The sequence below is a fragment of the Pleurodeles waltl genome, chromosome 2_2, assembly GCF_031143425.1.
Source record: "Pleurodeles waltl isolate 20211129_DDA chromosome 2_2, aPleWal1.hap1.20221129, whole genome shotgun sequence".
In the NCBI taxonomy this organism is placed as follows: Eukaryota; Metazoa; Chordata; class Amphibia; order Caudata; family Salamandridae; genus Pleurodeles; species Pleurodeles waltl.
In genome coordinates, this window is record NC_090439.1 from 387017566 (window position 1) to 387031418 (window position 13853).

A 13853-nucleotide genomic window follows, 5' to 3' on the forward strand; every position below is an offset into this window, starting at 1 on the left:
AGTGAGTGATACATTTATACAGGTGATTACCTACATGTATTTCCAGTCTAGTTAGGGCATAAAAATCTCTACAATCGGTCATTTAATATTTTGCATTAAGATATTATAAGCTGACTGAATATTGCATAAATATTGAAGCTTTCATTGATGGATTTCTTTGAAAGTTTTTTTTTTAATTCGACGTTATGCAAACTATTGACATCTATCTATCGATCTATCTATCTATCAATCTATCACTTGGTGAATCGTTATTCTGCTAAAAGACAGCCATAAAAGCACGTCATGTAAAATTAATTAATGCATAACATCAGATAAAAATGTGCACACCGGTGATAAAAAAACAAGGACATTTAAATACATAAACCTTAAACAAAAAAAAAGTACAACCCCTTATATAGCTAGTAGTCTAATTCACTCTGCCTGCTGAACCATACTTCTTCCTTGTAGCCAGAGAACTTCGGATAAAATTTATCACTGCATAACAAGAGTGTAAAGTGTCTAGTTTTTACAAACTAGAGCTGCCTTTTGTTGTTTAGTTATTTGCAGCACCCAATATTGGGGCCGAAAAGCGCTTCCAATGCTAGGAATACAGGGGCATATTTATACTTGTTTTGCAACTAATTTGCGTAATTTCTTTCACACAAATTTGGTGCAAAACTAACTCCATATTTATACTTTGGCGCTAGACCTGTATAGCACCAAATTTATGGAGTTAAAGAGACGCAAAGACGCAATGAGACGCAAAGTATGCGTTCCCGTGCAAAAAATGACTCTATGGCCTTAGCACCATATTTAGCTCTGGGCTAAAATCGCGCACAGGGGGAGGAGAGGGTCAAATAATGGTGCAAAGCTTGCTTTGCACCATTATTTAATGCCTAGGTCAGGGCAGGCGTCATGAGACCTGTGGGCCTATTTCCATGGTGAAACAGCATGAAATAAGCCCATAAGTGCCCTCTTCAGGCCCCAGGGACACCCCCACCCACACCAGAGGGACAGCGTGCCCTGTAGTAGGCCCACCTACATGGCACTGGGTGCAATGGCCATGTCCAGGCTACCCTGGTCCCCTGTGCTGGCCATTGGGGTGGTGGGCATGACTCCTGTCTTTTCTAAGACAGGAGTCATGTGGTATGGATGGTTTTGCATCAGAAAATGACGCTAGGCTCATTAGAGTCATTTTTTTTTCAACTCTAACCTGCCTAAGGTCATTTTTTGGTGCAAAACTCCCTTCTTCCATACTGCCAGCCCCACCCAGCTAACGTCATTTGTTTTTACGCTAGCCTGCCCTTTGCACCGGCTTGTACCTTTCCATAAATATGGTGCCCCGCTGGGGCTCAGAAATGGTGCAAGCTGGTGCTAAACTTTTTGGTGCAAAACTGCGTTAGTGCAGTTTTGCACCAAAAAGTATAACCCAGGGCCACAGTGTGCAAAACAACTTAAAGTGCTTTTCTGCTTTGCTTTAAGACGTAACCACAAAGGCAGTTGTGGAGGTAAAGAAACCAGGTGCCCTGCACTGGTAAAGCCACCAAAAAAATGAATAATGTTAAAACGGAACCAAGTAAGATAAAATCTGTGCTCAATATGCCAATAGGAAGATAAAAAGAGATATATTCCTCCTGATGATTTGATAAGTTCCTGATTGGAAGCTAAATGCAAATTATAAAATTCCCTCACACAGCTCTCATCTCGCCATGTAGGAAGAAGTTCTCTTTCCAAATCTTTTGTGCCATCTTTTATACTGTCTGGTTTGGAGAAGACCTACTAAAAACTGATTTAACAAACCTTAACCAGGGACTAGCTAGAGCATTGTCAAGAAAAAGGCAGTCTCGAATCATTTCCCTTGAGAAACTAGCTTCAGATGTCTCCCATATCCTTATCCAGAGTAACAGTGGACTAAGGGCCTGATTTAGATCTTGATGGTATTACCACCACTCCGCTCCTGCAGTGGTCCCAAGTACTCTCCCAAGGTAACAGTATTCCGACTGCCCTATTTAGATCTATGGCTGTTCAACTGCTGTCCACGAAGATGGAGTATACTCCGTCGCACCAGTTGTAACCCGCAGTCGATGCAGAAGACTCCAATGCTGGGAAGTAGCACTCCATCGCTGTGGGGCTGGTGTCATTGTGCCAACCATATTTAGATAACTCATTCAAGCTGGCGGTGGACCAGCAGTGGTCCCATGTTGGCAAGATTCCTTGTGGGACCCCTTCAATGTTAGACTATGTCTGTGGCTATTGGATGAATGTTAGCAGTACACACCCGATATTGGACAATTATGAACACCTGCAAACACACTATAAAACACATTACATTTCAGACTATAATCCTTTGCCATTCCACTGCTGACCACCATTCTGAGGTGGACCTTGCCACTGAACTGCAAGCTTTTTTTTTGTTTTCCTACTCTCCCTCGTTTTTCCACTCTTTAGTTTTTTCATTATTTTTCAAATTATTGTAGGGAAACTAGTATATATCATTTTTATCACTATGGCAGGGAGGAGGAATCCACATTTTACAGAGGGAGAGTGGACATTTATGGTGGATATAGTTATTAGGGTAGAGCCATAATTGTTTGCAGCACAAGTACAAAATATTACCATATCTCAGAAAAGGTAAATGTGAAGGAGAATAATCAACAGAGTGAATGTTGTAGCTAATAATCTGCAAACACAGGAGGAAATTAGGAAGAAGTGGAATGACCTCCAGGGGAGAGTCCATTCCCTGACCACCAAGTGTCACCTGGGGTCCCAGAGGACTGAGGGTGGTTCTCCCAGCCCCCATTACAACTCTTTCCCTGAGAGGAGAAGGTCTTGCAGATCCTACATCCTAAGGCTTGACAGGAATCCCTGGTGGAGTGGAGACTGATAAGGTACACCTATGTATTTCTCACTAATCACAAATGGAGTCCTTGTCCATAACTTATCTGTTCAGAATGTTTCTAGACACCTATCAAAACATATATATTTAAAATTCAGCGACCAGAATACAGTGTGTTTTCCAATCAGCAGCATTATGGTTGTTCAATCTATTTAATAATGGGACCAATATGTATTGTCAGATTGTTTGTTGTCCTCCATTGATCACCTCATTCATTTGCCTAGTCCTTTGTGGTATTTCAACTGAGGTTGCTTTACTTTAAAAAATAAGTTCCAAACTCCATCCATAGGCACATGAAGGTATAGTGCTTGTCAGTGGTACCTTAACCTATTCACATAATACGCATATGTATGTACATATTGTAAATGTGTTTTTAATTTTCATTGTTTTAATTTAAATAGGTATGTGCTACTCACTTTTTCACAATTATTGGCAATAGTGTTTCCAAATGACTACAACTACCATGATGCCCTGCTTTTGTCTCTCCAAAACAATAGTGCAATGTGATGTTGCCCAACCTCCCTTTCATTTCACATATGCACAAAAGTCAAAGTTTTACGTAATTGTCATTCACCAATTCATGTATGCATCAAAATTTCATCTGCTTTGTTGATCAAGTATGTTGTCACATAATCCACCAACCCCAGTACCAGCACCTGTGCCCCCCCTCGGAGTGAACATTCAACTGGACCACCAGGATAGAATGGCATGACCTCTACCACCACGTCCAAGAGACGCTGAACCTAATTTCCTCCTGTGTTTGTTTACCATTCACTGTTTACTAATTCATGGACATATCTACCCTTTTTGAGAAGAGAAGTATTTTGTACATTGGACTCCAAACAATTTGTGCTCAACAAATATAGTTTCATCAAACATGATGGACATTTGTTTTTTATTATTGTTCTTTTTGTATTCTGGTTTCAAAGCTATTGCACTTATCTTTTTGTTCAAAATAAATGCACATAAAATGAAGTCAAAGGCTTGTGTTGTATTTATTGTGGGAATTCCTTTTCTATGTTTTCTGTACAGCACCGTCTTTGAATTCTGTCAATCAATATGATACTAAAATCACTTAATCACTGTATGTCAAGTACAAATACAAGTCCAATCCCAACAGCTGATCACCAGTGTTAGACATGGGGTCTTTGGGTGGCATTCAGGTTACCCCCTGTCCACACAGGGACCCTCATTCTAGTCAGGGTAAAGGAGAATCACCCTCAGCTAACCCCCGCTCACCCCCTTGGTAGCTTGGCATGAGCAGGCAGGCTTAACTCAGAGTTCTAGGTGTAAAGTATTTGTACCAACACACACAGTAACTTAATGAAAACAATACAAAATGACACAACACAGGTTTAGACAAATAGGAAATATTTATCAAAACAAAACAAGACCAAAACGACAAAAATCCAACATACACAAGTCAAGTTATTAATTTTAAAAGCAAAAGAGTCTTAAATCCTTTACCCTTTGCAAACAGGTAAAACACTGTCAGAGTTGAAAAGCACCTGGATAGAGTCAAAATAACAGGCACGGACGAGTGTGTGTCGAAAAAGTTAAGCGGTGCGCCGATTTCTCACCTGCAAGCGAGACCGTGCGCCATTTCTCCTTCTCCGGTCGGGTTGGCATGCATCGGTTTTCCTCTCCGCAGGAGAGCAATGTGTTGATCCAGGCAGCACTCGGGTCCGGGTAGGCGTTGCATCGATTTTTTATGCCCAGCAAGGTTTACCTAAAAAATCCTGCCGCACGGTGATGGTTTGCGACGTTAACAGCCTCTGTTAGCGATGCAGCGTGTCATTTCTCCAGCCATGAGCGTCAATCTTCAAGCCTCGCTGCAAGTGCTGCGCCAATTTCAGCGGCGGAGCCGGAGGTGCATCGTTTCTTCAGCCGCATCTCAGAGGTTGCGTCTGAAATTTCCCTGCACGGTGGTCGGTGTGTGGATTTTCACTCTTGGTCTGCCAGCTTCACCTGCAAAGGCCCCAGGAACTGTATAGGGCACCACTTGGCAGGGCAGGAGTCTCAGCAGAGAGCCCAAGTGCTGGCAGGGGAAGTCTTTGATGGCCCTGAGACTTCAACGACAAGAGGCAAGCTCAGGACAAGCCCTTGTAGATTTCTTCACAAGCAGGAATGCACAAAAAAAGTCCAGTCTTTGTCTCCTTTCACCAGACAGAAGCAGCAACTGCAGGATAGCTCTACAAAGCACAGTCACGGGCAGAGCAGCACTTCTCCTCAGCTCTTCAGCTCTTCTCCAGGCAGAGGTTCCACTTGATGTTCAGAAGTGATCTAAAGTCTGTGGTTTTGGGTGCCCTTCTTATACTCATTTTTGCCTTCAAAGTAGGCTTACGTCAAAGGGAAGTCTCTATTGTTTGTGCCAGGCCTCAGACACACACCAGGGGGGTTAGAGACTGCATGGTGTGAGGGCCAGCACAGCCCTTTCAGATGTAAGTGACCACTACTCCCCTCTCTCCTAGCACAGATGGCTCATCAGGATATGGAGACTACACCCCAGCTCCCCTTGTGTCATTGTCTAGAGAGAGGAGCCCAACTGTCAAACTGACCCAGACCGGGAATCCACAAACAGGCAGAGTCACAGAATGGTTTAAGCAAGAAAATGCTCACTTTCTAAAAGTGGCATTTTCAAACACACAATCTCAAAATCAACATTACTAAAATATATATTTTTAAATTGTGAGTTCAGAGACCTTAAACTCCACATATCTATCCGCTCCCAAAGGGAATCTATGCTTTACCATATTTAAAGGCAGCCCACATGTTAACCTATGAGAGGGATAGACCTTGCAACAGTGAAAACCGAATTTGGCAGTATTTCACTGTTAGGGCATGTAAAACACATTAGTATATGTCCTACCTTAAACATACACTGCACCCTGGCCATGGGGCTACCTAGGGTCTACCCTAGGGGTGTCTTATATGTAGGAAAAGGGAAGGTTTAGGCCTGGCAAGTGGGTACACTTGCTATGTCAAATTGGCAGTTCAAAGCTGCACACACAGACACTTCAGAGGCCGGTCTCAGCCATGCTTACACGGCTACTAATGTGGGTGGCACAACCAGTGCTCCAGGCCCACCAGTAGCATTTGATTTACAGGCCCTGGGCACCTCTAGTGCACAGTTCTAGGGACATATCAGTAAATCACATATGCCAATCGTGGAGATCCAATTACATACAGGAGCACCTGCACTTTAGCACTGGATAGCAGTGGTAAAGTGCCCAGATGTCCAGGATGAGTCTTGCAAATGTGTTCTGGTTTCCCTGGAGTCTTGTTTGGATTTTCTTGGTGATGCCGGCATAGAATGCATTGCCGCAGTCAGGCATTGTATACAGGAGCACCTGCACTTTAGCACTGGATAGCTGATGACCAGTGCCTGGGTAACTGTTCTTCTTGCCTCAATGGGGATCCATTCAAAGATCTTTTGGAGCAGCTGAAGCATGTGGAAACAAGATGATGAGACAATGTTGACTCGCCATCCTATAGAGAGCCAGGAGTCGAGGATGATGCTGAGGTTCTGTGCATGGTCAGTTGGTGAGAGGGACCCCAGAGAGCTGTGGGCCACCAGGAGTCATCCCAGGCAGGGCAGGTGGAGCTCAGGATAAGGACCTCACTCTTGTCGGAGCTGAGCTTTAGAAAGTTGTCTTTCATCCAAGCGGTGACTGCCTTCATTCCATTGTGGAAGTTGTTCTTGGCTGTTGATGGTTCGTTGGTGAGGGAGAGAATCAGCTGGGTGTCATCGGCGTAGAAGACGATGTTGAGACCATGGTGTCTGACAATGTTAGTGAGTCGGGTCATGTAGGTATTGAAGAGGGTGGGGTTCAGGGAGTAGCCCTGGAGGACTCCACAGCTGGTCTCTTTCGGTTGTGAGGTGAATGGTTTCAAATCAATGTACTAGTTGTGTGCTTACTGGATTTAAACATCTCAAGTATTTATGCTCGCTTTCCCGGGTCAACACATGATTCCTTTGTACTACCGAACAGCACTATACCCCTACAAAGGTCAAAACTTGGACCTGAGAGGGCCTGGCTCGTTGGTAAATAAAATATGACATGAGGATCATTTGCTTCAATCCTAGTTTAGGAATGTACAATGGCTTGATATGATTTTAATCTCTCAATTTATTGCTTCCAGTTAGGTGATTCAGCGTGTCCTAACGGACCATGGTTGTTTGCACTGCTGACAATTCCAACAGTGCCAGGGGAAGTCTGCTTCAGTGAGACCCATGAAAAAACACACAGGCCAGTGGAGTGGGATTTAGGTGTCTGGACAAGACTGGTGCAGCCCTCCTCTACTCACTGGATACAGTGTGCCAAATCACGGTTGCATCTGGCACAACATTGCCCTGCGATGGAACATCCCAATCATCACAGAGGATGGAGACCGTAAAGAGCCACTGTGTGAGAATATTGAAATGCAAATGAAGATGACAAAGGTAAAGAAGAAGGAAATGGCCTTTGTCAAGATGTCATTGGCCACTTCTTCACCTGAGTGTAAGTGCACCTTTACACATTGTGCCATCCATTGTCAGAACAACTTGTGACATACTGAACATATCAGCCTGAAATGGTATTTTGGAAGGAATGATCAGTTCAGAAATGTCCAAGGCAAAGATCTTTGTGGATAAGAAATTCCCTACATTGCCTACTGTGTTTATTGGCATAAATTAACTTTGTTTGTGTTACGTATATGTGTCCTCCTGACATCATTTGAGTCAAATGATATATGTGAAATCATTAATTTCCCTTGTTATTCTGTTTCAGGGTCTTTCACTCTGTCATTTCATTTGGACATTTCAAAGCAGTGGCTTAACAAAGGCTCCCACAGCCCCTGTGGTGCGGGGCAGAGCTCCAGGGGGCCCCCTCAGCACAGCACCTGACCTGAAAATTCCAGAGGGGGTCCACCTCCATTCTCTTTGCAGGGATGCACCCTCCATTTTTGTTATGCCACTATTTTAAAGTTGGAACATTTGCAATGATTTGTTGCTTTTGGAAAGTACAAAGGGGACAAACACCCACTTAGGATGGACAGATATTGTAGAGAGACAACTTGCACTGTGATTGAATGGAAGTTCTTGAGATTGCATCAGAGCTGTTTGCTGTCGGATGTTGCCGCCAAAACAATATGTGCTGCTTAACTTGCTCTAACCACATGTTACGTCGAGCAATTGCATACTAGTCTCCCTTCACATTAGCTAAATCTTCAATTTGTGTTCAGAGTAGGAAGCTGTTGACATGTCTCCTCATAGTTGAAAGAACAGTTTTAGCACACTAGTGAACAGTGGTGGTCACATTGCACCTGATACTGCCACAGTGTTCTGACATGGTCCTGTGGTCTCAAATTGTGTTACTGCCATGTGCACTATTTTTGAGTATTATTGGTGTAGGACTCCTAATGTGAGGGCAGGATGTCTGGCTCCAGGTGAGGTCATGAATCAATGATAGTTTGCCTATTCAATTTGATTTCATAAAATGTTCCCTTTCTTCCATGATATCATGGTTCTGGATTATCAACTTCTAAATGGCACAGGCTGTTTGGCTTCTGCACGGTTTGTGAAAAGCATACTGGACTGTGTCACAAACTTGTTATCTGTAAATGTATGTATTAGACTTGGCATCCTTGATGTGATCTCCCCTAACTTTTCGGCCTCTGTTTCCCAGGTTGTTGATGTATGCTGGACTCTGTTTTTGCTGTTTTTGTTACTCTGGGCACTTTACCACTGCTATCCAGTGCTAAAGTGCAGGTGCTCCTGTATACAATGCCTGACTGCGGCAATGCATTCTATGCCGGCATCACCAAGAAAATCCAAACAAGACTCCAGGGAAACCAGAACACATTTGCAAGACTCATCCTGGACATCCCCCGCCACAACCACATCACCGCACACATCTGAAACCGCCACAGGCAACTGCTAAACATAAGAATCACCTTTACGCTCCTCACACATGCATACAAGGCCCTACACAACAACGGACCTGCCTACCTGAACTACCACCTCTCCTTCTACACTCCAACCAGACATCTCCACTACCCCCAGCTGGCCCTCGCCTCCACCCCAAGGATCCGTAATAACTCGTCTGAAGGAAAATCCTTCTCCTATCTTGCTGCACAGACCTGGAACAACCTGCCTTGCCACCTCAGGCAATCACCCTTGCTGATCCAGTTCAGGAAGGATCTCAAGACCTGGCTCTTCAACTGATCTTCCCCTTGAGACCCTCCGGGTGATAAGTCACACTTTATAAATACCTGATTGAGTGATTGAAGTTCATCTGATTGGGTTAGACCTGTTCTCAGGCATGTGGTGGCACGAAGGCAAAAACTGTTCCGTTAATTGCTACAATCACATACGGTAGGCCACCCAAATCATAAAATTCTTCTTTCACATTTCCCAAATACTGAGCTCATGGAAACTGGATGAAGCTGTTAATGTGTCTCATCATTGAAGCAAAGACTGCTTGTTGCACACCACTGAAAGTTGGCTATGACATGCCTCCAGATACTGCCACAGTGTATTAAAAGGAGGCAGTGGCCACAAAATGAAGTACTGCCATGAGTTTCACTATTGGTGTTATACCTACTGTATTCCTAGTGTGAGACATGAAATCAGGCTCCAGCTGCTGACACAACCCCATTAGAGTATGTCTATTTAATGTGAACGTTTTTACTATGTCCATTTTCTCCATGGAGGCAAGGTCTGAAAATAGTCTGAAGACTTGAGGACACCTTTTTCTACCCATCCCCGGGTTTCTAAGTCTGAATGTAAGGAAAAAAAAACAATAAATTAAAATTGTCACACAAAACTTTCACAACCAACACATATTGCATGTCTTGGTTAGATTATTGATCTTAAAGTGTCATATGTTACCATAATTTTCAAACATCTTTGCTACTTCAAAACAAATTTTTTATATGTCAGACAATTTTTACAAATAATCTGTGTATAATATATTTGAAATGTATTATTTGCACATTATTGTTTTTTTTAACTTACCATCAACTGAAGTGTAAAATACATTGTGGCACTATCGATGTCAACACAGTAACAGTTCACTTTTTATGTGTCATATCTTGCCAACAACAGTGTCCTACGTATCTAAGATGTGTATACAAAGCAGACACCATTTTGTATGCTGGTAATGCACAAACAATTGAAAAATACACAGCTACACATTCTAAAAGGGCGGGTTCCTGAATTTGCCATCAGGGCATTGGCTATCCGACGGCCATTGGTGGAAGTTGACAGCGTAGTAGGTCACTGTATGTGGTACAAACCATAATATTGGGCTCTTTCAAGATTAGGCATGAAGCCAATGTAGCTGTGTATGGGGTTATGAAAAAATAATGTACAGGATGTTTGGCTTTTAGTGGCCCACAATGATTTGGACTAATCCGGATTGGATCTCAGTACAGGAAAGGTCTCCTAGCCATAGCCTAGATGATGTTTGTGGCATGGATTGTTAAAATGAGGAGACAGAAAGTGTTAAGGGTGCTTAACAGGTCACTGCCAATTAGTATTACCTAGAACATTTTAAATGTTTGAAAAAAATCTGTACTGACTGTATTGGAATGCATGTGAGAGATACAATAAAATTGTGTCATACCACTTAAGACAAACAAAATCACTCAAAACCTCTTTTGTTTTTTTTCTTCTCATCTATACAGGTCCCATCAAAAGCAGGACATATGGAAGGTCATCGCAAAGAAGGTGCAGGCCCTGGGGGTCCATAAGTGGGGCACCCTGCATTGCAGGAAGAGGTGGGAGGATCTCTGACTCTGAACTAGAAAGTCAGCACAAGTCTATTTCAGCCATGCCTCCCAACAGGGCAAGAGTGTTCACTGCACCATGACCACCCTATGGCCTGCATTCTTGTGGTGGTCTACCCAGAGCTCGATGGGCAGTTGAAGGCCCATCAGCAGCATCATGGGGGTGAGGTATTGTATGTAGCTATTCTTATTGTTTAACCTTTGTTTATTTACAGCTATGTTGTTTGGCATCAACATGATGGTTAACATGCATCCAACTCAAATGAGGACTTCTAGAGATGTGAGTTATTCAGACTGTATCTGATGCTGTGTTTGGTGTATTGTTTTGTGCTAAAGGTTTCCACTGGCTTTCTCATCACAAGCCAGGTAGTGTTTTGAGCACACACATGGCTGCTTGCAAAAAAGGGGGTACCAGCATTTTCTCCATGTTATGAGGACATTTGTCCCACACATGCCCCATTTGAGGAGTGGGTCAGATGTGATGCACCATCACAAATGTGAGCATGTAATGTAGGTCCTAATACTGCTGGCATAGCATAGTACATGCCTGTATGATAGAGTTGATGTTTCAGACTTTACTTTGGTACATTGGTAGAATGACAATATGAGCATGAGCATCTGCTCTAAAAGGACTAGAAATGTGTACAAGAGTATCAATCCTTATCTTAAATATGTTAGAAATATGTTTCAACAGCAAGATTCAAGTCAGTTCATGCAAACAGTAGCAGATTGTCATGAAAACTTACTACTTCATAAAGGTGGCTGTAAGCCTGTCTGAGTCAACCAACATTAATCTAATGCCAAATTGTATTGATTGAAACAGACAGGAATGTGTCCACACTGGTGACAGAGTTACACATACACAAACTTAAATTTAAGTGCCCTTAGTTATATACTGAGAATTAATCAATGATGGCAAGATAAGTTACACTTAAAAGAACATTCACAGAGGGAAGGTTTCATCATATAGATGTTGGAGTATCCCATCTTGATGAGTCAATATCAGACCCAAAACATGACTCTTTTGGAAATGTTGATATCTTTTTGCTCTGTACTGAAGTAAGTTAGGAATAGATCTAGGACTGTGTATTTTAATCATTCTGTTGAAGCCATTTGTCATGCAGAGAAATAAAAGTGGATAAGAGACAAAAGGTATACATGATATGGGATCTAGCTTTGGTAATTTATAGACCTTGAAGCTGGTTTAAAATGTAGACATGGCCAATGTTTTGTGAGTAAAGTTCATGTTCCATTCTATTTACAGAGATACACTTAAACTGTTGTGTCTGTGTCTGCACCTTCATCTGGGCAATGCGAAAGTGACAACAGCCACTTCTGCGGGGAAGAAGCTGGGCACTGCAGTACTGGTGGCGACACCACGAATACAAAGACACCCAGTGCCATGGAGGGTGAAAGGACTGGCACAGAAGCCACCAGTGACTCAGCATGATCTTTGGAGGCCTCCACAGATGACCAGCCCCTAGTGGTGGCAGACCCTAGTATGACAATTCCACCTGCATCATTGTCTGCCACCCACATTTCCATATCCACCCTCCCTCTTCCTCCCCCGCAGTTGGCTGTAGCCACCCACCTAAAAGGGGTGGCATCACCTTTGCTGCAGGCATCACCGTCCTGCCTGTGTCCCCCAGGCTGCACTCAAAGAAGAGGCTATTGATCTACTGCAGGCTATCTCTGTAGGCAAGACTGCACTACTGAATGCCATCCAAGTGCTTAGTGGGCAGATTACATAGCTGCTAGCTTACCTGGATGGCATTCATGTTGCTATCTCTGGACGATAGAGGTCATTCCAGGGTCTGGGCTCCTCATTAGCCGTAGCCTACCACCCGTCCAAACTTCCTGCCCCAACTCACATCTCTCCCCCTTCCCCATCCCAAATCCCTTTACCCAGCCCTATCCAAAGCACACACACAGTTGCACGCACCCACTGAAACACAGAGAAGCAACATATCCACACACAAACTCAAACACACCAAGAAACACAGATACACATACACACATTACATCCCCACCAGTACCACATGCATACCCCCAGACACTGCACCCACCATTGTACAAACATCTACACCCAGCACCACCAAACCTGCAGACACAACACCCACCATAACACAAACACCCACACTTACCACCACACCCATGCACCAGCACCTCCACAGGCACCAGAACCACACACAGCACCTCCACAACACACCCAGCCACACAGCACACCCATACACACACACATTGCACATTACATAGACTCAACACAAATGCCACACTTACAATTGCAATAGACACCCAGTAAGAGACACAAGCCAATATGTATACCACATACACCATACCAACAGGCACCAGCATCATCACCAGGCACATGCACATCAGACACCACCACTCCCTCCTAACCCAAACACCCTCCCAACCACCCTATCCATTTTCCCAAGGAAGACTTATGTCTTACCCTGCCCCTGGACCCTTCTATATCCCAAAACACCCATCCCAAACATCTTTAATCCACTTCAACACATCAATTCACCCCTTCCACATCCCAAACCATCCCTCCCAAATGTAAATCCACCCCTTCCAAACATCTTCCCACCCCTTTCACACCCAACCCACCTCTTCCAAACCCAAATCTACCCCTCCCAGATCCATACCCACCCCTCCCAAACCAAAAGCCACCCCTCTCAAACCTAAGAACCGCCCCAAGTAAGATGATTGAGGTACCTGTTCACTAATAGATGCCCTTTCCTGAGGAGGTTGTATCTGACAGTGAATAAGTAAGTGAGTGATTTTATTATTGCTCCATTAATTAAAACCATTGCAAACAGTTTAAGCATTAAAACAACATGGCAAGAAATACATATCAATTGAAACACAGTGTCACCAATGCACAGAGTTTCTGTTGCAACTATAAGAAAAAGGCCTCAAAGTTATTTGCAATTCAAAAACACAAGTAAACAGCAACAAGTTTGTCTTATTTCTAATAAATACACATGCCCCAATCCAAGCTCCAATTTGTGTAACAGACCCAATGTTAGTGTCGCCTTCCTCCTGGCACAGATTTAACAATGGCCAAATGTGCTAAGATGGAAAGGTGGCCAGAAAAAGGGGGTCAGTAAGGTCCCGGAGTTAAAATAGCTCTCAATATGAGCAGGTGAGGTATGTGCTAAGCACAGCATCAAAGCTTACCTGAGAACAAATTTGTGTT